The sequence below is a fragment of the Macaca nemestrina genome, chromosome 8 (assembly GCF_043159975.1).
Source record: "Macaca nemestrina isolate mMacNem1 chromosome 8, mMacNem.hap1, whole genome shotgun sequence".
NCBI lineage: Eukaryota > Metazoa > Chordata > Mammalia > Primates > Cercopithecidae > Macaca > Macaca nemestrina.
Window position 1 is genome coordinate 82081385 of NC_092132.1, and position 23245 is coordinate 82104629.

The 23245-nt window shown below is 40.3% G+C and overlaps 1 long non-coding RNA gene across 1 annotated transcript; it reads right to left on the bottom strand.

Annotated features, from left to right (window-relative positions):
- Positions 1–539: 539 nt before the first annotated feature.
- Positions 540–20387, bottom strand: LOC105482213 (uncharacterized). Its single transcript, XR_987454.2, has 4 exons — positions 20262–20387; positions 14954–15009; positions 3354–3448; positions 540–1662 (listed from the first exon to the last, which is right to left on the bottom strand). It is a non-coding gene; the product is annotated as an uncharacterized lncRNA (long non-coding RNA).
- Between the last annotated feature and the right edge of the window lie 2858 nt (positions 20388–23245).

The window sequence follows — 23245 nt, forward strand, 5'->3', positions numbered from 1 at the left end:
TTTTTTTTTAGACAGAGTCTTGCTCTGTCACCCAGGCTGGAGTGCAATGGCGCAATCTTGGCTCATTGCAATCTCCACCTCCTGGGTTCAAGCGATTCTCCTGCCTCAGCCTCTCAAGTAGCTGGGATTACAGGTGCTCACCACCACACCTGACTAATTCTGTGTTTGTAATCGAGACAGGGTTTCACCATGTTGGCCAGGCTGGTCTGGAACTCCTGACCTTAAGCAATCCGCCCACCTCAGCTTCCCAAAATGCTGGGATTACAGGCGTGAGTCACCACACCCAGTTTGTGTTATGTTCTTATTTTTTGAATTTTTGATGGTCTGGCATCTGGGTCCTTGCTGGATCCTAGAGAGACCACCCCTCCCAGGGTGAGCTAGTTGCTAGAGAGAGCAATGCCTTTCACTTGCAAATCAACCAACCCAAAGTCAATACCTCCAGCCACCTTTTTTATTGAGCCCCTACACTGAGGGCCAGTATTCCCACGTCCTAATCACCCCAGGGCCGTGTATCAGACAACCAGAGGCAGCCTCTGTACTCCAGAGCCTTCTGAAATCATTTAGACTGGCCCATCCTAAGGCTGGTTACTCTGCCTTGTCTTTCCCCATGGAAATCACAGCAAAAGCTTTTCCCCATGCCTCCCCTCACTCCTTTGCCTCCTGACTGACACTGGTGCTTCCTGGGTGGCCCAGCATGGCTTACAACGTCTCCTGCTTCTAGGAACCATGAGTAAAAACTTTTCCCTTCATAACAATCATTTCTGTATCTATAATCATGCCAGACCTGATTAAAACCAATACTGGGTACACTTTTAAATGCATGCCTGGTGCATTCAAGGAGCAGCTAGAATGTCAGTGTGGCTGGAACAGAGAGTGAGGGGATGAGACAAGAGAGGGAAACAAAGGGCCAGCCAGTGTAGACACCCCACAAGGATTAGCTCTTAATCTGACTAAAACAAAGAGTCACTGAGAGGTTCAGAAGAGAAAAATGACGTGACTTGATCTACCTTTCAACAAGAACAATCTGGCCACTGTTGATAATAGAGTGAAGAGTGGCAATGGAGAAGCACAGAAGTAATTTGGGAATTTATTACAGTAATCTAGGCAAGAGATGCTAGTGGACAGGACCAGGGTGGTAACTGGGGGAGGCACCAAACTATGGTTGAGTTCTGGATATAAAGTCTTTTGAAAGTGAAGTCAGTATGATTTGCTGATGAGTTGATGTGTTGTGAGAGAGCAATCATTGATTACTGTAAGGTTTTTCGGCATGTGAAACTATAAAAATGTAGTCACCACTTACTGACACAGCAGAACTGCAGGAAGAACGTACCTGGGATGGGAAGATGGATTGTAAATCAGGAATTCAGTGTGGAACATACTATGAGACGCCTTTTACACATCACTGATTTTATGATTACAGCAAGCAGGAATAGGTAGAAGTAGATCTTGAAGGATAATGAAGCAAGCTTCCATGTTGGAGAAGCTTGCATGGCAAGGAACTGAGGGTGGCCTTCAGGCAGGAGCCAGCCAGGAACTGAGGCCCTGATTCCAACAGCCCGAAAGAACTGAATCTTGCCAGCAATCATGTGAGCTTGGATGTACATCCTTCCTCAGTCAGGCCTTCTGATGAAACCTTAGTCTCTGCTGACATTTTATTGCAACCTGTGAGAAACCCTAAGTCAGAGGACTCAGTAATGTTATACCCAGATTTCTGACCCACAGAAACTGTAAGATAATAAATGTATATTGTCAGAAGCTGTAAATTTGGGGGCCAATTTGTTATACAGCAATAGATAACTAATACAAGGTAATTAGAAAGAATTGTAGATAGAAAACAAAACTGGGGCTTAGCCCTGGGTCACACCATTGTTTAGAAGTCAGTAAGATAAAGAGGAGCATGTAAAGAAAACTGAGAGCAGTGAATGAAGAAGGGGAAATAAAAGACTGTACAATAAAGGACTGAAGAAGGAGGAAGAAATTATCGACTGGTCAAGTGCCCTTCACAGGCCAAATATAAATGAGGACTGAGAATTTGTCACTGAAATCAACAATGTTGAGGTCATTCATACAATAACATTAAGAACAGCAAGGTAAAAAAAAAAAATCTACACCTTAATTTCTTTTTTTTTTTTTTTTTGAGACGGAGTCTGGCTCTGTCGCCCAGGCTGGAGTGCAGTGGCCGGATCTCAGCTCACTGCAAGCTCCGCCTCCTGGGTTTACACCATTCTCCTGCCTTAGCCTCCCGAGTAGCTGGGACTACAGGCGCCCGCCACCTTGCCCGGCTAGTTTTTTTTTGTATTTTTTAGTAGAGACGGGGTTTCACGGTGTTCGCCAGGATGGTCTCGATCTCCTGACCTCGTGATCCGCCCATCTCGGCCTCTCAAAGTGCTGGGATTACAGGCTTGAGCCACCGCGCCCGGCCAATTTCTTTTATAAAGATAGCCCAAATTTCATAAATGAGTTTTCCTTTAAGGAAGATAGAGTTCTACCTAGTTCTATTTGTTGCAGCAATTTTAACACTGAAGAAAAATTTAGATTTTCAACTTCAAGTATATCTTTTATAGATGAACGCAATATGCTATGTGAATTATCCAAGGTCACATAGCTAATAGAAGAGTTAGGAACTGAAATGAGACTAAAGTTTCTTGACCTACTGCTCTTTCTGCTACATCACACTATCCTTTTGATTTCCTACTTCAAGGTAAACAATTAAAAATCCTAAAAAGCTGTGTAGTGGTATTAAATAGTTATGCACCACATAATGATGTTTCAGTCAGCGATGGGCCACATATACAATGGTGGTCCCATAAGACTATCATATCATATTTTTACTGCACCTTTTCTATTTTTAGATATGTTTGTATTGCAAATAGCATTGTGTTATAGTTGCCTGCAGTATTCAGTACAGTAACAGGTTTGTAGCCTAGGAGCAATAGACTATACCATATAACCTAGGTGAGTAGTAGTCTAGACCACCCAGATTTGGGTATGTACTCTCTAGGAGATGCATGATGATTAAATCGCCTAAAAATGCATTTCTCAGAATTTATTTCTCTCATTAACGACACACGATTGTATAGCTCACTTTTTGTACCTGAAGCTGACGTATGTATGCTTTCCCTTATTTAAAAATGTGTAAAAATCTTGTTAAGAGCAAGGTTATGGGATAATTTTTAAACTACTGAAAGGATCAACATGTAAAATACAGAAGATACTCATATGAGAGTTCTCAGAATTTAATTTCAAAGCTCAATAAAGCAAATAAGATGCTGTTAATTAGAACATCTGCCAATCACTGTACTATATTAAAGAATGATCTATAAAGCTCATCATTAACATGTAAAATCACTTACTTCATCAGATTTTCCAGCTTTCTTTGCCTTCAGATGTAAGCTCATGGATTTTGTTGGTCTTGTGCACTTCTGTATCTCAGGGCATGTAATAGTTCCTGGGAATTAGTAGAAAGTACAATATGTTTGTTGGATGAACGAATGTTTGAACTGAGACTCAAAGAACTTAAGTGGAGGCATGAAAAGCAGAAGGAAAAGCCTAAACACAGGCCTGGAAGCATAAGAGGATCTGCCATACTAGGAGATATGAAGGGGCTTGGGTCCCTGGACAGAGAATGGTCAACAGGGAGTGGTGGAAAAAACAATTTGTGTAGTTGAGTAGAGTGAGTCTGCATAGTCCTTGAGTGACAGATGAAGAAGTCTGAGGTCTGGCCTCCATTCTTAAAGCTCAGGGGAGCCACTGAAGAGTAATGATAGGGAGAATAATACACATAACCAGGCCTAGAGTTTAGAAAGGACTTGTCTTTGAGGGTGGATGAAAAGCTGAGACTGAGATAGGAAGCAGGAAGATTCATTGGCTTGTTGTGGATTCATTAAAAAAAAAAAAAAAAAAAGATGCCACCATACACTTGAGCTAGAACAGCGATCAATATCGCTCAGTGGGATCTCAAGAGACTGATAGTCCAGTGGGGACACAGATGCATCACAGACCATGGCAGCACAGCATAGTAAGTGTAATAAATGGAGTGAACACAGAATGTGGGCGGTGCAAAAAAAAGAGGTTCTGAGCTCAGATTTCATTGCAAGTGACATTTACCCTTGATGCCAGAGACATATGAGAAGCATCAGTAATCAGGAGGGTAGCCCAGGAAGAGGGAGACACATAGTCCAGGGACAGCAAGGGCCACTGGAAGTAGAGAGCATTCAGTGAGAACAGAAAGCAAGAAGGCAGTCAAGGCATTCAAACCATAACCTCATAAACCCAGGTGAACATGAGTGCAGGTGGGGAGGGGATGGAATAGCTCCACAAACTGTTTAGTTTCCTCAGGCCACTTTCCAGTCTGTATCTTGCATTCCCATCCCCCTCCTGTGCCCACCACCAGAGACCCATTATTCTACCTTATTCACTATAGATTAATTTTGCCTGTTTTAAATCTCATTTAAGTGGAATCATAGAGTATGCTCAATTTTTTTAAATCTGGGTGGTGTGTGTCTACACAGGTGTGTCTATACAGAAATCAAGCCATATGTTTAATATTTGTGCACTTTACCATAGGCATAGTACATCCCAATTTTCAAAGTGGGGAGAGGAAAGGGAAAATCAAAGATGACTCCTACCTTGTGTCCCTCAAAGTTTCCACCAGGCACTGGTTTCACAGGACGGGGTTATATTTTTTTAAAGGGTCCCATGTTCAAATAAGCTTGGGAGATACTAGGTTAAATTGAGTTAAAGCCACTTCATTCTGCAAGTCTTCTCTGAGCTTTCGCTACATTGGGAAGCATTGGGAATCTCCAAAGGGGTGATAAATATCCAGTTTTTTAGACTTTTCCTTTCACAGTCTCTCTTGGGACTCAAATATTAAGGAACTCACAATAGAAAAATTTTCTAGCCTGAACCCTGTGGGAAATGGATTATGTTCATCCAGGGAAATAATTTTCTTGGGCAAATTGAATTTGAGTTCCCAGAGGGTAAATACATCAAGCACCACGTCTCCAGCAGGCTGAAATGCAGGAAAGCCCTTCCAAATGCGATCAGGCCTGGGGATATATTTGAACTCTCTGACATATGGTTGGTGTCTGAAAATCTGTAGATAGACATGGATTACATCCCCAAAAAGAGGCATTGCATGAGATGTTCGCAGGGCCCAGGAGGTAGCTGGGTGCAGGGAAGGGAACCAATAAAATGACAAATAAAGAGAAGTTATGGGATAATAGTGCTCCTTCTTGGGGCAACAATACAGGCTGGATGCCTTCAACAATATATCTTTCCCATCTTAAGATTTTGCTCAACACTCATATCAACGACCAGCACTTAGAGCTCCTTAAACGTCTTTAGAAGTTCTATCATAGGTCAGATGACAGGATTCTTAAGCTGCTAAGAAGAGAAGCTTAGTCCAAAATACAACCCTTTCCGGAAGAGTTTACAAATTTCGAACAAACACATGGTTCTGAAACAAAGACATTTCTGCCAGTCTAAAAATTGGTTAAAAACAAAAAGAAGAAGAGGGGCAATATGAGTGGGATTTGCTTATATTTTGTACTCTAACAAGGCAAAGGAATTTTCAAATATGTAAGCATTTTCAAATGTTGATGACATTAAACATTTCATATAACTAATACTACTTTATTACTACTTGATAAATACAGTTATACCAATAGTTTGCTTTCATTTGCATTTCAAAGCAGATATATAAAGATTTGCACATAAAATATAGCAAAGATGGGTTGAATCTGAAGTTAAGTATTAAGGAAAAGGAAAAAAACTAGTCAAAAAGAGGCAGCAGTAACATGAAAAAAATGTTGCTAATATTTTATGAAAAATTTATAAAAATAGAATTTTGTAATACCAAAGAGACAACCAATAAAGATCTTGTTTCTTCCATCTGACTAATCCAGGAACAGCAGAGAATGTCGTTCATTTTAACCATCTTTAAAAAATGATCTTATAATATTGCCATCTGTTGGCATATGACAGATACAGCATTCCAACCACACAAATAATGAAGTAAAAATACAGAAAATTAAAGGGACAGATGTGAAAAGCTCACACACTCATTTGGCTTAGCATTTCACATCTGTTCTCTCCAAAGTCTTCCCAGTAACACAAATCTGATTCCTGGATCCAGTATCTTGAAATGTTATGCGACGCAGCAGGCAACGTATCTATGACTTGCTGAAGATCCATTCATTCCAGCACATCATGTGTTTTCTCATCAATATTGGAAATGTTCTATCCAAAACTCAGTTTCTGTCACAAGGGAGAATCCACATAGGTATGCATAGGTGTATATAGTATTGCAATTTATTTATTCGTGTTTCTAAAAAATTGCCTCATAGGCATTTGAAATCAGCCTTGACAAGAAACACATAAATATGGTCCTCCATATATTCTACATACCTTTCTATTATTATCCACCTTCTTGACTGGCAAAGAGATGAAAAATAGTACAAATATTAACCAATTCCTACACAGTGTATAAACTTACTGATTTAAACTTCAAAACTTTTTTTTAGACTTTTAAAATTTTGGACTCAGGAGGCTGAGGAAGGAAGATCACTTGAGCCCAGGAGATCGAAGCAGCAGTGAGCCATGATTGCACCACTCCAGCCTGGGTGACTGAGCAAGGCCCAGTCTCTAAAAAAATAAAATAATATTTTGGACCATGTGACTATATAGCCTATTCAAAAAATATAGTTTAAAATGTAATGAAATACATATTCAGTTACTTCACACTTGACACACACTTGCTGCAACCAAACCCTTTCTGTCCACCTTTCTGTTGTCAAGCCAGCATTATGAAGACCAACACTGTGAAGACTGGTGCTTCCCTGAAGCCCTCAGACAACTGGGAGTCTTAACTGTATTTTTGATAGCATGAGGATTCCTAGCAAAATATTTAAAGTTGGTGTCTCTGGCCGGGCACAGTGGCTCACCTGTAATCCCAGCACTTTGGGAGGCTGAGGTCAGAGGATCACCTGAGGTCAGGAGTTTGAGACCAGACTGGCCAAAATGGCGAAACACCATCCCTAATGAAAATACAAAAATCAGCCAGGTGTGGTGGCATGTGCCTGTAATCCCAGCTACTCGGGAGGCTGAGGCAGGAGAATCACTTGAACCCGGGAGGCGGAGGTTGTAGTGAGCTGAGATTGTGCCACTGCCCTCCAGCCTGGGTGAGAGAGCAAGACTCCATCTAAAAAATAAAAATAAAAATAAAGATGAAAAAATAAAGTTGGTGTCTCTATTAAACTAATAGCCTTTTAAAAAGTAATAAAAGCATAATTCCAATCAATAGATAACAACCTTATAACTTAATAGGACCAAGAAATGCTTTCTCCTTTAAAAAGGTCTATTACTTAAATCTGAGAACATTGCTAAAGTGCCTGCCTCAGCATTTTTTTCATGAACGTGTTGGCACCCAGTGGCACTGTATCTAAGGCTAATGTGAAATCAACAAAAGTGAATTTAATATGGAAATCCTGCTTTTCAGCCAAATGAAGGCCCAATGACATCAGAGGCTGCAAGACAAAAGACCTTGCAGTAGTTCCCATGGAGAAAAGTGGCAGGAGAATTGGAGTATGGCAGGGCCCGGAGTACAAGAGTCATGCTGGTCTCAAAAGCTCTTTTGCCTTTAGTAGTTAGCAGCGTATTTGGGCTGCAACAAACAGGAAACCAACATCTCTCTCACACACTATCAAACATACACTTACATTTTTCATCTTATGCTGACATTTTCAGCTTATGCAAATATCAATATTTAACAGAATAGTTTACATCTATAATAAGGGCCCAAGAATTTTTTTTCCCTAAAAGGATTAGTACATTACTTTAGCTTGAGAAAAACTAGTATCCATGTTAGGGCCACAACGTTTACACCTACTGGCGTGGGTTTCCCCAGGCTCTGGCTCTTACCAGCTGTTGGACATGAGGTAAATTATTCAATTACTGAACTAGAAGCTCAGGCAATCGGGGCAGCACTTCTGACTGACCCTCTAAAGTTGTGTCTTCACGGCAATATGGAATAAGAAAAAACAACCTGGTGCTTTTCAGGAAGATAAAATAGATAATGTTTATAAAAGATGTACCACAGACCAGGCATGGTAGATCATGCCTGTCATCCCAACACTGTGGGAGGCTGAGGTAGGTAAATAGCTTGAGCTCAGAAGTTTGAGACCAGCCTGGGTGACATGACGAGACCCCATGTCTACTAAAAGTACAAAAATAATAAGCCTGGCATGGTGGCACATGCCTGTGGTCCCAGCCACTCAGGAGGCTGAGGTAGGAGGATCCCTTGAACCCAGGGAGTGGGTGGGCGAGGGCGGTGGTGGAGGTAGCAGTGAGCTAAGATCGCACCACTGCACTCCAGATTGGGCAACGGAGCGAGACCCTGTTTCAAAAAAAAAGAAAAAAAAAGACATAGTACAGAGCCTGGCCCAAAACGTAAACTCAATATTTGTTCATTATTTTTAATATTTATCCCTCACAATAACACTTCAAGGTAGAAGTTATTGAGTCCATTTTATAGGTGAGGAAACTGAGACTCAGGAATTTCCAGTAACAATTGCACAGACAGAAATGGAGAAAGCTATAATATAAGGCTAGATCCGACTGGCTCTGAAGCCTGTAATCTTTCCACTGTACCACACTGCTCCTCAAAAAGCAGCCCAAGAACTCTCATTTCTGTAGCGGAGGATACACCTCCCTGGCCATTTGTTAGAACCTCCAACTACAGCTTCCTCTCCTCTGTTTCCAGAAGCTGGGGTAATCGAGGCAGCACTTCTGACCATAGTGATTAAATTATCAGTGGACCAGGTGTGGTGGCCATGCCTGTAATCCCAGCATCTTGGGTAGCCGAGGCGGGCAGATTGCTTGAGGCCACCCTGAGCAACATGGCAAAACTGTATCCCTACAAAAAAATACAAAGACTTAACTGGGTGTGGTGGTACACATGTGTGATCCCAGCTACTCAGGAGGCTGAAGTAGGAGGATCACTTGAGCCCTGGAGGTTAACGCTGCAGTGAGCTGAGATCATGCCACTGCACTCCAGCCTGGGTGACAGAGCCAGACTCTATCTCAAAAAAATATATATCTATATATACATATATATATATTTTAGAAATGATCTTCACAGGAGCAACTTCTCTGGACAAAGCAGAGGCAACTACTTGCTAATGAGACAAAAGCTGTTCTATTCCACCTCCTACTCGGCCTCCTTGGGTTACAGGAAGCCATGGGCAGAAAGGTGTCAATGCCGAATCCAACTGAAGGGAATTTCCATTAGATGGCCTGTGAAAGGGGTTGAGATAAGCAGGTATGAACAGTCAACATTATTTTTCCATTTTCCTGCCAGAGAATTTCCTGGTTATGTATTACAATTTGAGGATCTGTTGATAACAAAAGTAGAAATAAATACTCGTGGGTTTTTTTTTTTCTGTTCTTTTTTTTTTTTTCTTGGAAAAACCTGTTCTACATTTTGATGTGCCCTCAAGAAACTAACGAAGCAAATGGATGAAGAGTTGAGTCTATAATAAATGTGGTGGCTCACACTGCAGACTTTACACTGTCTTCACCACACAACAGGGAAATAAAATTCCCAAGACTATCTAATGTGACAAGCCTGCAGTGACAGTCAATTCTTTTTATTTCTTGTCATTAAATGTGCTCTGCATCAGTATAATATGTAATAATTGTCCATGAAATGGATGCCTTTAGACTGACTGACTTTCAGTGAAGGGGAAATTATAATAGAGATTTGCAATGAGGAGATATTAGTAGTGGTGAGGAGGAGAAGGATGAGACAGTATTGTTAAATATTATTTGAAACATTATTATTATTTAAGTATTATTTGAAATATCTTATTTCAAAGAGCTAAAGGCAGACTACAAAAAGGTCTTGACCATAATCAGTGAGGAAGAATTCTACAGCCATTTTTTAAATAAACCCTTGCAACATTGTCATTTATCCTCATCCAATTTCTGTAGGATTCCTATTAGTGGCATGAGTCACAATATGGATTAAGAGGCTTACACCATAAACACTCATCTTTGTCTTTGTTCCCATTGCCACATGGAGACACGGAGGCAGGCCACCGTGATAAGGCCCATGCAAGGAACCCTTACCCTAAAGCTGTCCTACTTTCATGCATGGTGCCAGGCTCAGCTTCCTAGAAACACATTCAACCAGTATTTATGTGAGCCTATGTCATACCAGGCACTACTAAAGGCATGCAAAGGATACAAGCCCAAGGAGCTTACAGTCAGCTGAACTGGCCTCTGCAATCAAGTGCAGTGTGTGTGACAACAGGATTAAGTATGGGGTTCTGTGCTAGCATGCAGGACGGGCTCCTAATCCAGTCATAGGGGGTCAAGAGAAGACTTCCCAAGTGAAGTGCCATCGAAACTGGGACCTGAAGTTTGGATAGGTGATAGCCAGGTGCAGAAGAGTCCAAAGGAAGTGTTTAGGGCAAAGAGAACACCATGCACAAAGCACAAAGGCAGGAGAGACAGCTTGGCGTATTTGACAAACAGTAAGTGACTCAGGATGCCTGGAGGGAGGAGCAGGAGAGAATGGGGAGAAGTGAGGCCTGTGGGCTAAGAAATGGCAAATTAAAAAGTACAACCTTGAAAGCCTGATTAAGGAATTTCGCTTTGGTCTGAGGCTGATGGCTAGCTATCAAAAGGTTTTAAGAAGGGAAGTCACACAAGCAGACCAAAGATTCATAAAATATCATTCTGCAAGTGAGAATAGAATAGAAGGAGGTAAAAAAGAGGACCCATAGCAACTAGAAGACAAGTGGAAAAGCTGTGTGAAAGGGTGGTCTGAATCAAAGCACAGCGCAGTGACGGGTACCCAGGAAATGCCGAATGAGTAAGTGGTGAGTACTGCTAATAACACTAACAATGATGTGAAGGCTGAAAAGGATGGATGAGGCATATTAGGAAGAGGAGGGCTTGTGCCTCATGGTTATTTCACTGAAGGTGATGAGAAAGCAGCAGCCATCAAGGATGTCATGGGTTTTCTCACTCAAGCAACTAAACACACAGCTGTACTGGCCACTGTCATGGAGATGTGGAAGAGGAACAGGTTGGAGGGTCACAGATGAGGAGGTTAAATCTATTTGGGGACATGTTCTGCTCAAGATGGCAATGAATATCTCCCAGCTTATTTTTTCCAGTCCTCTCTTTTTTAAAAAAAATTTGCCATTTTAACCATTTAAACTGTAAAGTTCAATGGATTTTAGTATATTCAAGATGCTATGCAAATGTCACCACTATCTAATTCCAGAACATTTTCATCAGCCCAAAAAGAAACCCTATACCTATTAAGCATTCACTCCCATCCTTCCCTCCTCCTATCCCCCTGAAAACCACTAATCTGCTTTCTGTCTATGGGTTTGCCTATTCTAGATAGTTTATTTAAATGTAACCACATATGATATATGATATAACCCAAACAATGGAATATCATTCAGCCATGGGAAGGAATAAAATACACACTACAACACGTATGAAATTCAAAAACATAATGCTAAGTGAAAGAAGCCAAACACGAAAGGCCAGCTACTGAAAGTGATTCCATTTATGTGAAACATCCAAAATAGGCAAATCCGTAAAAACAACCGGGCACAGTGGCTCACACCTGTAATCCCAGCACTTTGGGAGGCCGAGGCGAGTGGATCATGAGGTCAGGAGATCGAGACCATCCTGCTTAACACGGCGAAACCCCATCTCTACCAAAAAATACAAAAAATTAGCCGGGAGTAGTGGCGGGCACCTGTAGTCCCAGCTACTCGGGAGGCTGAGGCAGGAGAATGGTGTGAACTGGGAGGTGGAGCCTGCAGTGAGCCAAGATCACGCCACTGCACTCCAGCCTGGGTGACAGAGCGAGACTCTGTCTCAAAAAAAAAAAAAACGAAACAGAAAGCAGTTCTGTGGTTGCCAGGAGCTGTGGCGAGGGAGGATAGGAAGTGATTGCTTAATGGATACAGGGTTTCTCTTTGGAGTGATTAAACAATTTCAGAATTGTATAGTGGTTGCACAGCATTGCAGAGGTACTTCATGCCACCAAACTGTACACTTTAAAATGGGTAAATTTGGCCGGATGCGATGGCTCACACCTGTAATCCCAGCACTTTGGGAGGTTGAGGCAGGCGGATCACCTGAGGTTAGGAGTTCAAGACTAGCCTGGCCAACATGGCGAAACTCTGTCTCTACTAAAAATACAAAAATTAGCTGGGCATGGTGGTGGAGTCCTGTAATCCCAGCTACTTGGGAGACTGAGGCAGGAAGAATTGCTTGAACGCGGGAGGTGGAGGTTGCAGTAAGCCAAGATTGCACCACTGCACTCTAGCCTGGGTGACAGAGCAAGACTGTCTCAAAAAAAAAAAAAAAGTAAATTTATCTTATATGTATTTTGTAAAAGAAAAACAAAAAGATTGAAGTGTTGATACATCCCCTCTCTTCTTTGCAGAGTAATGTTTCCACCTTCAAAGGGAGTAAGAGCTCTCTAATGATCATCACAGGTTCTGGAGTCCAACTGTCTAGATTTGAATTATTTCTCCTCCTCTTAATAGATGTGTGAATTTGCACATCTATTACTCAATTTTTCTAACCCAGTCTTTTTCTATAAAATGGAAATAATAATAGTACCTGCACAGGAAGGTATTGTAAAGGTTATATGAACTCATAAACATACATGCTGAGCATGGTGCCTGCAACAAAAAAAAAAAAAAGTATTCAACAATGTGGTTACTTTTAAAATCATCGTTGTTGTTATTGTTATTATATGTGGCCACAGTGATTGGTCTTCAGGATAAGCACATGTAGTATGGGCCAGGAGGGACTTTCCCAGGTATTTCTGAAATGCAGCTAAAGAGAAGCACTCTTTTCCTCTCGTATCATGGAGCTCTGCAATAAGAGCTATGATCTACCAGCCGTCATCCTGGAGCCAGTACAACAAAAAGAAGCCAGGACAAGTGATTGTGGCCAGGTCCGATGCACTAGAGTTCCCCATGCCAGGTGCCCATGATTTGGTCACATTATCCAATGACTTCCCCATTTTGGCCTTAGTGAATTCAGATTTCATTTTTGTTTCAATATTAATTTGAACCAAATAGTGCTCGATAGTATAACTGTTGCCTGGTAGGACCAATGGTGCATTGAAGTAGAGATGTTCAGCAGAGAGCTGGCTGCATACATGGATTCGAAAGTAGAATCTGGGGTAGAAACATGGGGAACCCTTAACCTATAAAAAGTAACAAATCTGCGAGAGTAAACAAGATACATAGATAGCACAGAATGAGAAGGTAAGACCAAACTTCAGGGAACAGAAATATCTAATGCAAAGACAGAAAAAGGCGAGCTAAAGATGAGATGGGAAAGCTAAGCACAAAGGAAGGAGAAAAGCCAAGTGAGCATAAAATATTAATAACAGAAGCCAAAAGAAGAAAATATTTTTAGAGGCAACTTGTCAACAGTCAGTCACTGAAGAGAGGCCAAGTGTAAAAAGAGGACACACACTGTCCTTTGGATTTGCCAAAAAGAGACCACCAGTCTCTTGTGTAAAAACCATCTCATGAGGAGTGGGCAAGGAACGTGGCTGGGGAAGGAAGTGGGAATGAGCAGGGCTTTGAGATTATCACTCTGATCCCAACACTAGTTGTGCAGCCTTGGACAAGTGTTCGCCTTCACTGAGTCTAGATCTCATTATTCATAAATCTGCAAATGAGAATCGAGATCACAATAATTGAAGGCTACATGTAAAGCACACCTTTTACAAAGGGCAGAATAAATATTAATGTGAACTGGCGAGGATAGCAAACCCAGCCAAGGACCTCTCAGGAATTTCCCTGAAGCCTCCTGGAATTTATTTCGCATAGGTTCAAGTAGGCTTCCTTAAAAAAATAATAATGATGAGGAGGACTTTGGGATTTGTGGACTTTGGGATTTGTGGAACTTAAGTGACCCTGCATTGCAAATGCCATAAACCCCTGGATGCGAACAAAGGAAGGAGGGGGTAAGTCCTAAGTCTTCCAGTCATAGATAGTGTGGTGTGCACTACCCAGACACCTTCTGCAGGACTGAAGCCCTCACAGCGCAATGCTGAGGACTTAGGTGGCAGACAACACTTAGCTATAACTCAACCCAAAATTAGCCTCAGTCAGAGAGTCATGTGGCCAAGATCACACCCCACCCCACCCCACCCCGGGTCAGGCTGTAGCCAATGACTGCCCAGTGTGGCTCAAAGGCCAAAGGGCTGTCCTTACCCAGAGGCCCTCAATCCAGGGAAAGTGTGCTGAGCCAGCATCATAGTCCACCTCCAGGCCCTGTCCTGCTACATTCACACCCCTGCAAGTGTGCACCGTGACACCAGCCCCAGGGAACCTTCTGCACACAAATCTCTATCCCAGAGTCTCTTTCCTAGGAAACCCCAACTAAGACCCCCACACTTAAAAAGTTGATGCTGAAAGAGAAGGAAAGGTAGGCAGACTGGAATTAGGAGTGAGTTAGCTCTGACTCTGTCCGCAAATATTCAGTAGCATCAAAAAGGATAATTTGTAAATGGTGTTTTTCAAGTGCTCCCTGGAGCACTCTCTGAAGACTTAAAACCTGAAAAACCCAGTGAACTCTATAGAACCTGATACTAAATTTGTAAAGTGAAGGAGAGAGTCTTGCCCCAGCTTGGCCCTGGTTCGAGCCCCAAATCTGTAGTGTCAAGAGTGGCACTGGTTGTGACAGTAGAGTTATTTTAACAGTCACCAAGAACAGGAGAGCTGCCCAGGGGTCAAACAGGGTTGTGGGGAGAGCAGGTGAGGTCTGAGACTGAAGGAGCACGCCAACACCTGTGTCCACCCTCGGCCCGGATGCTAGAGCAGTTTTTCTGTACGCCAGCACCCAGATCCATCTACGGCAAATGAGGATAATGCCAATACAGAGTAATACTTACAGGACAGGAGTGTGAACTGCATAAAGTCAATGCAGCCTGCTTCTACTCATAGATTCCTTAAAAAAAAAAAAAAAATCAGTTCACGATCCTAAATTGTTGAAAAATAATTTATTTTTCACTTCAGTCTCTGAGAAAAAAAAAAACACCAAAACTTTTCAAAGTCTTCTTTCCTGTCCGTCATTCTTCCACCCTACAGACTCTCCTCTATTCAGGTTTTCTTAGATTCGACTCATTCTTTGTCTTTCCTGCCCCTTCACCTTTCTCTGTCATTTTTTTCCTGCCAGTGGCTCACTAACCTCAGAGGTACCGCCCCGCACCCTCTCGTGCTGCTTCAGCGGGTGGGGGCATGTCTGTGCTGGGGAGAGACACTTTACCTGTTGCCCCCATGCACAGGACACAATGTCCTGGCCTTTTACTGCCCATGACATGAGCTCCTTTCTTGTGGAACAAGGGCGGCTTCTTTGCTTTCATTCGTGTCATACTAAATTTATTACTTCTAGAGACTGTCCTTTATTTCAGGACATCCCGCCTGCCTTTGAGTGTTGGAATGTCATACCTTTGACAAAATAATGGTAACAGTAAGTGGTAGATATTTTGGTGTTTCTTTTTCATGTATTTTGCTAAATAAAACGTTTGCAGCCCTATGGCAGCTCTCAAAACTTTCCTTAAATTTTACAAGTCCAAAAGTCTGAGAATCGTTATAGGAGGACAATATACAAAGACAGACTACAAAGCAGGAAGGAGGAAGCATTTAGGACCATTGGTCTGAAACAACATGACTGCTCTCACTCTTGGAAGATGAATTTGAGGAGAGGCCAGGCGCAGTGGCTCAAGCCCGTAATCCCAGCTCTTTGGGAGGCCGAGGCTGGTGGATCACTTAAGGCCAGGAGTTTGAGACCAACCTGGCCAACATGGAAAAACCTCGTCTCTACTAAAAATACAAAAAGCAGCCAGGTGTGGTTGTGCACACCTGTAATCCCAGCCACTTGGGAGGTTGAGGCAGGAGAATTGCTTAAACCCAAGAGGCTGAGGTTGCAGTGAGCCGAGATCATGCCTTTCCATTCCAGTCTGGGCAACAGAGCCAGACTCCATCTCAAAATAATAATAACAATAATGATTTGAGGAGACGTTGGGGAAGAAAAGGAAAGGAACAACAGGGTTTAGTCACACACCAGTCACTATGTGAGGGCTCTTTACACGCATGATTATATGTAGGTATTATCAATGGTACGGATGATGAAACTGAGTTTCATAGAGGTTAAGGAAATTGGTCAAAACCACTGAGCAGGAAGGTGGCATAGCTGGAGATAGTCGGGGCAGTCCCATAGCAGTGGCAGGACATTAGCTGTTGACTTTAGAAACAACAGAATTAATGGTTGGGTCCTAGGTCAGTGTAGGAACCCCAGACAAAGGGTCGGGGGAAAGTCTGCCTCATTCCCTAAGGATAGACAGGTACATTCTCCTGAAATAGAAATCATCTGAAGAGCCTCAGAGATGGAGCCAAGCAAATAAAAGATGATTATCTGCAACCTCACTAAATCACCACTCATCACACGTCTACCCACATCCACACAGAGGGTCATACAGAAGTTTAATTCCCCATCCACCAGCTGCTTCTGCTGTGATCTCAACCACAGAACTTTGCCTCGAGTTATCAATAGTTTTTTTCTTTCTTTCTTTTTGACTGAGCTAGCTCTACCAGTGCATCCTGACAGTATAATTAACACTAGCCTGGGGAGAGGAATTGTTCGGCATTAAAAAAATAAGTATTGTAGACAGATACTTTTAGATCTTCTCGCATGGCTGAGGAAGAATCAGTACACAGAGCGTGAAGTCAAGAGAAGTCAAAGAACAAAAGAAAAAGAATGCTAATGAATTCTCAGATGTGTTGGAAACCTGTTAAGTCCTAGGTTTGACACTAGACGTGGAGTTAAGTGATTTTTAATTTTTTTAAATTGTAAATTTAAAATTGAATATAATCCAAGAATGCTGTCTGTCACTTTACAAAACCTCACTAATGGTTACACATGAGGGACATATTAACTCCCACCAAAGGGATTCCCCTAGGAGTCAGACTTCCAAGAGTTTGGGACAAAGGTGATCTTCCATGAAATTATGCATCTATTTTCCTGTACAGATTTCTAACTGTGCCAGTTACGTTTGTCAGGAGGGCCACATTGCAAATTTATGAGGTTTTGGAGGTAGATAGGGAGGTTATCTAGTTTAATATCTCGGTTTAAAAAGCAAGGAAATAGGCATATTACAGTCCAACAACTATGACATCAGTGACAACCATGGGATAAAAACCAGGCCCTGTGGATCTTGATGAAAGACCCATTCTGTCTCATCACTGGACAGTTCTGGGGTTCAGGAGTCCCATTGATACAAGTATCTCCAACTCTCATCCTTCAGATTGTCCTGTGAGTTTAGTGGTAATAAAATGCTGTCTTTCATAAATCAGCAACTTCTTAATTGAACACAACGGCATTGTCCCCAAACAATCATCTAGGAAAGTAAGAGTTAGAGAAGTATTTCCGGAACTAATTCTCTGAAATGTTTCTGAATTTACATGTAAATTAGTCTACTAGCTTTTAATATAAAATAAGATAATATATAGGAAAATGTGTGGTTGACTATTTAGAACCCTTTTAATGTGATATGCTGTTGTTATTATTGTTATTACTTCCACTATTACCATATTTGAATTTGGTGTTGTGCTGAGACATATAGTAAAATAAACACCAATTTAGGCTAGCTTACAGAGAACAATCTAACTCATACTCTATGTTATTAAAATGTACTTTTGGTATGGTTAAGTCCATGGTCTGACTCAATATTATTGCTGAAAAGTATAACCAAACATGGGTTTTTGTCTGTCCTGCTACAGGATAAGAAACATTTGTATGTGAAACAGTTCATTTGCATGCTATGACTAATGTGCTAGATTCTTTAAAAATAAATTTATTATCTTAATTATTATAAATATGTCTACATATTAAAACCTCTTGAATTCAGGTTTCCAAAAATACAGAGCTCAAATTCATTTTCTCTTTGTCAAAATGAAATGTACCTTTTCTTTCAAGATAATGTGAAGGTATATTTCAGTATGCACAAGCTGAATTAAAGAAATTTAAATATCTGGTGTCTGGAAAGTAATTCTGTTTGAGTCTTTCAAAATCCTACATTGCTGCCATCTGGTGGTCAAATGTGGTTCTCTACTATTATTTTTTAAATTATAATGATTTTTCTTGAAAAATAATGTAAACGCTACCAATAGGTGGATACTGTTGCAAATTTAAATGTATTGCCATAAAGAAAATGCAAGTACATAATTAAAATAATTACGTGCAAAAGTGTATGTTTATATTAGTATTTATACCTAAAGAATTTACTTGGATATGTTCTATAGTGGGTTATTAATTACTACATAGAACAAGGTCCCTGCCTGGTGAATACAACCCCAAAACAAGGAGAAATCATCTTTGCTAATTATACTTTATGTATTTTGTTAATATACCGTAGAGTTTAACAGTTTGTGGATTTTAGAGTTGCATGGCCATGGGTCCAAGGCACATAAGGTCCTACTACTTATTAGCTAAGTGACTTCTGGAAGATTACCTCACTGCTCCTCTTCACATCTGGAAAATGAGAATAATTACACTGAACTCTCAGATTTATTGTGAGGTTTAACTGTGTATGTATATAAAGTGTCTGACACTTAGTAAGCATAGAATTAATGATAGCAATTACTGTCCTAAATAACATTTCTGTCCTAAACAGCAACATAGATTAGATGCAAGAAGAATATACAGTTGGTATATTTTCCCTAACCCTGAATTTTCAGTCAACTTGTACCTAAAGTGCAAATCAATCATCTTCTTTCTACCTTTCCCATGTAAACGTTTAGGAAGAGATTGTAACTACTCCAACCATGAGTATTGTCTCTTGAAAGGCAAAATATTTGTCTTAGTCCATTTCGGGTTACTGTAACAGAATGCCACAGACTGAGTAATTTACAAAGCAAAGAAAGCTATTGGCTGGGTGCGGTGGCTTACGCCTGTAATCTCAGCACTTTGGGAGGCTGAGGTGGGAGCATCACCTGAGGTTGGGAGTTCAAGACCAGCCTGACCAACATAGAGAAACCCCATCTCTACTAAAAATACAAAATTAGCCAGGCGTGGTGGCACATTCTTGTAATCCCAGCTATTCAGGAGGCTGAGGCAGGAGAATTGCTTGAACCCGGGAGGCCGAGGTTGCGGTGAGCCGAGATCATGCCATTGTATTCCAGCCTGGGCAACAAGAGCAAAACTCTGTCAAAAAAAAAGAAAGAAAGAAAAAGAAAAAGAAAGTAATTTTTTACACTTCTGGAGGCTGGAAAGTTCAAGGTAGAGGGGCCGCCTCTGGTGAGGACCTTTTTGCTGTGGCAGAAGTTTGGGGAGCAATAGAGCACAAGGGAGCAAGAGCAAGACAGGGATGAACTCACTTTTATAACAAAGCCCCCCTCATAATGGCATTCATCTGTTCATGAGCCCTCATGGCCTAATCACTTCTTACTAAGCCCCACCTATCAACACCGTCACATTTGGGATTAAAGAATTTTAGGGGACACATTTGATCCGTAGTAATATTTCTTGCTATTTTCAAAATAGACAAGAATATAAGAAATTTATACTCAAACATAGGAAGAATGGGAAATGTTCACTGAATTCAATCTATACCTTTAAATCAGCCGTCCCCAACCTTTTCTGGCACCAGAGACCAGTTTCACAGAAGGCAATTTTTCCACAGGGGATTGGGGGAAGTTTTAGGATGAAACTGTTCCTCCTCAGATAATCAAGCATTTAGTTAGATTCTTACAAGGAGAGCACAACCTAGATCTCCCACATGCGCAGTTCACAATAGAGTTCAGGCTCCTATAGGAATGTAATGCTGCTGCTGATCTGATAGGAGGCAGAGCTCAGGTGGTAATGTTCGATGGCCTACCACTCACCTCCTGCTGGGAAGCCCTGTTCCTAACAGGCCACAGAGTGGTACTGGTTCACAGCCAGGCGACTGGGGACCCCTGCTTTAAATGACTGATTTAAAGGGCAAACTAGAGACAGTGATATCATTTAGAAAGGTTTCTGATTCTGATAACTCTCTGCTTTTCTAGGCATTCCAAACTAGAAGCAGGTGTTATCTGGACAATCAGTTGCTACCCCCTGCTAATCCCTAAAAGAGGTAATCTGCCACCCAGGAACTAACATTGACTCATCAGAAATTGTTTCATACACTCTGGTTTCCCAAAGGACTTGACTCAGATGCTTACCCTTAAATTGTTCTGTATTAGGGTATTTTGCAGCAGGAAAAGAGCATGAGAAGTTTGATCTTGACATGGCACACTCCAGATGACTGCAGAGCCCACCCAGAACAGCCTAGCCGGACTTGACCCTCCAAATCTGCAAGTTAATAACATTCATTAAGTGCTGCACATATGCTTGTATTGACTACTGTGCTAGATGAAGACAATGTCTATTTTCAAGGAAAATAAGTCAGGCTGGGAAAGTCCAACAATAGCAAAAAAAAGTATGAAGAAACATCATATTATAGTAATATGATGCAGAGACAGTACATGGTTCTGTGCAGTATGAAGAAGGATAAGATCAGAATACACCGATTGGCATGATTTTAACGCTTGAGTGTGTCCTACTCACAATAAACATGATTATCAGGAGCTCGGTACCTTCCGTCTACCACATAGCTCACCCCTGGTCTGTATTTGTCCCCCAAAAGGTGAATAGTTGAATCACTTAAAGCATCCTTTATTAATCACCAGTTACTATGTACGTCGAGCCTCTGAAACAATTTCAGTGTAACATTCTTGTTCTAGGGGCATATAAACAGAAATTGGTTTATAAATTTGAGTTAATAAGCTTGAAAACAAACTAGAGAGAAATTAATGTACAGTGCGGGTTTCTCATAATCAACCCCCAGATGCGAGAGTCTAGACAGGCAATAATAAAGATTAACAATCTTATCAGGATTATGCGGCAGCAAATTATTGAAAAAGATACTATGATTTATTATCATCATCAAAAGAACTATTCCAGAGCCACAGAAAATAATGTGAGTCAGATTCCAGAAGAGACAGAGGCAATTGTTAATCCCTAAGATGACATGTATCTTGGTATCTCAAAATTATTTGAAAATGCAATGAAGAAATTAATTTTGTCTATCTTGAAAAAAAGGACATAATGTCAAATTATTAGTACACATTTATAAGAGCCTGCGCCACATCAGACCACATCACATCTTTTGACAGAACTGAATGAGTACACAGGAACACCAGGCTAATGATAACATATTTAGATTTTAACAAAGCACTCAACACTGTTTTATGATGAAAATCCGTGAGAAGTCTATAGATATGTAGATAAAGGAGCTAACGTTGACATAGTAATTAAATAACTAGTTTCTAGAAAGCTTAGATAAATAACAGTGCTGTTGTCTGTTATATTTCTTCTTGGGTTCCAAATGGCAATACAGGGATTTTTTTATGTGTCCCAACTTTGTAAATTAAAAGATGTGTCTCAGAGTACATAAACTCAGAGAGCATGTGATGTATCAAAGAAAAGATATAGTGAAGGAGCACTGAGGGGGAAAATTGCAGAAACCTCGGAAGGTGGCACAGAGAATTCAGAAAAGTTAGGTTGATAGGAGAATCAGCATCTTGGTTAGTCATTGTTTCATCATATCCTGCAGGACACCATGAACTCAAATAAATGTTCTGAGTTTGTTCCTTTAGCTACTTGTGTCCCTCATTCTCGATGACTGAAACCAGATTTTCCCGTCTGATCTAGGACAGGGGTTTCATATGTTTTGTCGACTGCTATATCCCTAGTACTTAGAAAATTGCTTCATAAATAGTTGTCAAATGAATAGTAAAAATGGTCATATGCTCACTGAAATTATCTACCCATTGGATACAATGTATTAAATCAATAGCTTTTCTCTGTGGTAATAATAAACACTTACAAATGCAAATGGAAGACTATTCCTTTCACAAAAATGATAAAAACTATAGCATAGTAACAATACAAGCACAGCACATATATGAAGAACAATGTAAATCTTATCAGAAGACACAAAACAAAATTGGAACAAATGCAAAGATGTACCATTGTTGGATGGGAAGATAATAATAAAAATGTCATTTTTCCCAAAAGCCATAGGTAAATCAGTGCAGTTCTAATTTGTATCCCAAAAGAATCTTTTATCTCAATACAGCTATCATAAGTTTCATGTGGAAGAGTAAATATCCAGAATAGCCCAAAAAAAGTATTTTAAAATATCTAATGACAATGAGAGATAGACTGTACAGCTACTGTAATACAGTTGTTATTGTGTTGACATGAAAATAGATTAAAAATAATAAATCAGTGGAATAAAATAAATAACTCAAAAATAAATAGACGTAAGTACATATGTGGCAAAGGGATATATTAATTTTCCCTTTAAAACCATTTTTATTGATGCATAACAGATGTACATATTTTTGGGGTACATGTGATAACGTAATCCATTCATATAATTTGTAAAGATTAAATAGGTGTACTTGGGATATCTCACTTAAATATTTGTTTTTTCTTTATGCTAGAATCATTCAAATTATTCTCACTTGACTATTTTGAAATATACAATAGATTATTGGAAACTGTAGTCACCCTACTAATCTATTGAATACTGGGGTCTTATTTATTCTATCAAGCTGTATATTTATACCTATTAATCAATTTCTCTTTATCCCTCGGCCCCTTAAGATATAATTTCTTGAGTAACAAATTTATTTAATTTTCTAAATAATATAATAGTATAATAATCATATAATTTTCCAACCCCTAGAATAATACTGGGGGTGGGAGGAAATAAAGTTGGACCTCTATTTATACTATATACAAAATAAAAATAAATAAAATTAAAATGTTTAAACAAAATGTAAGAGACTACACATACAATATAGGTATACAGGAAATTACATTAACCAAATGAGAAAAACCAAAAGCTTAAAGAAAACAATAAAGAAAGAAGGATGGAAGAAAGAGAGGGAAGTGGGAAGAGAGGAAGGGAAAATATTTGATAATATAATTTTTAAATTTGGGTAAAAGTTCACAAATAAAATTAATAGATAAACACTGCTTTGGGGGAAAAAACATTTTACACCTTAAGACATCAAAAAGTTATATATAATATTTGAAGAACTCTTACAAAATAATGTACAATAACATAGGTAAAGAATGTAAATAGGCAGTTCAC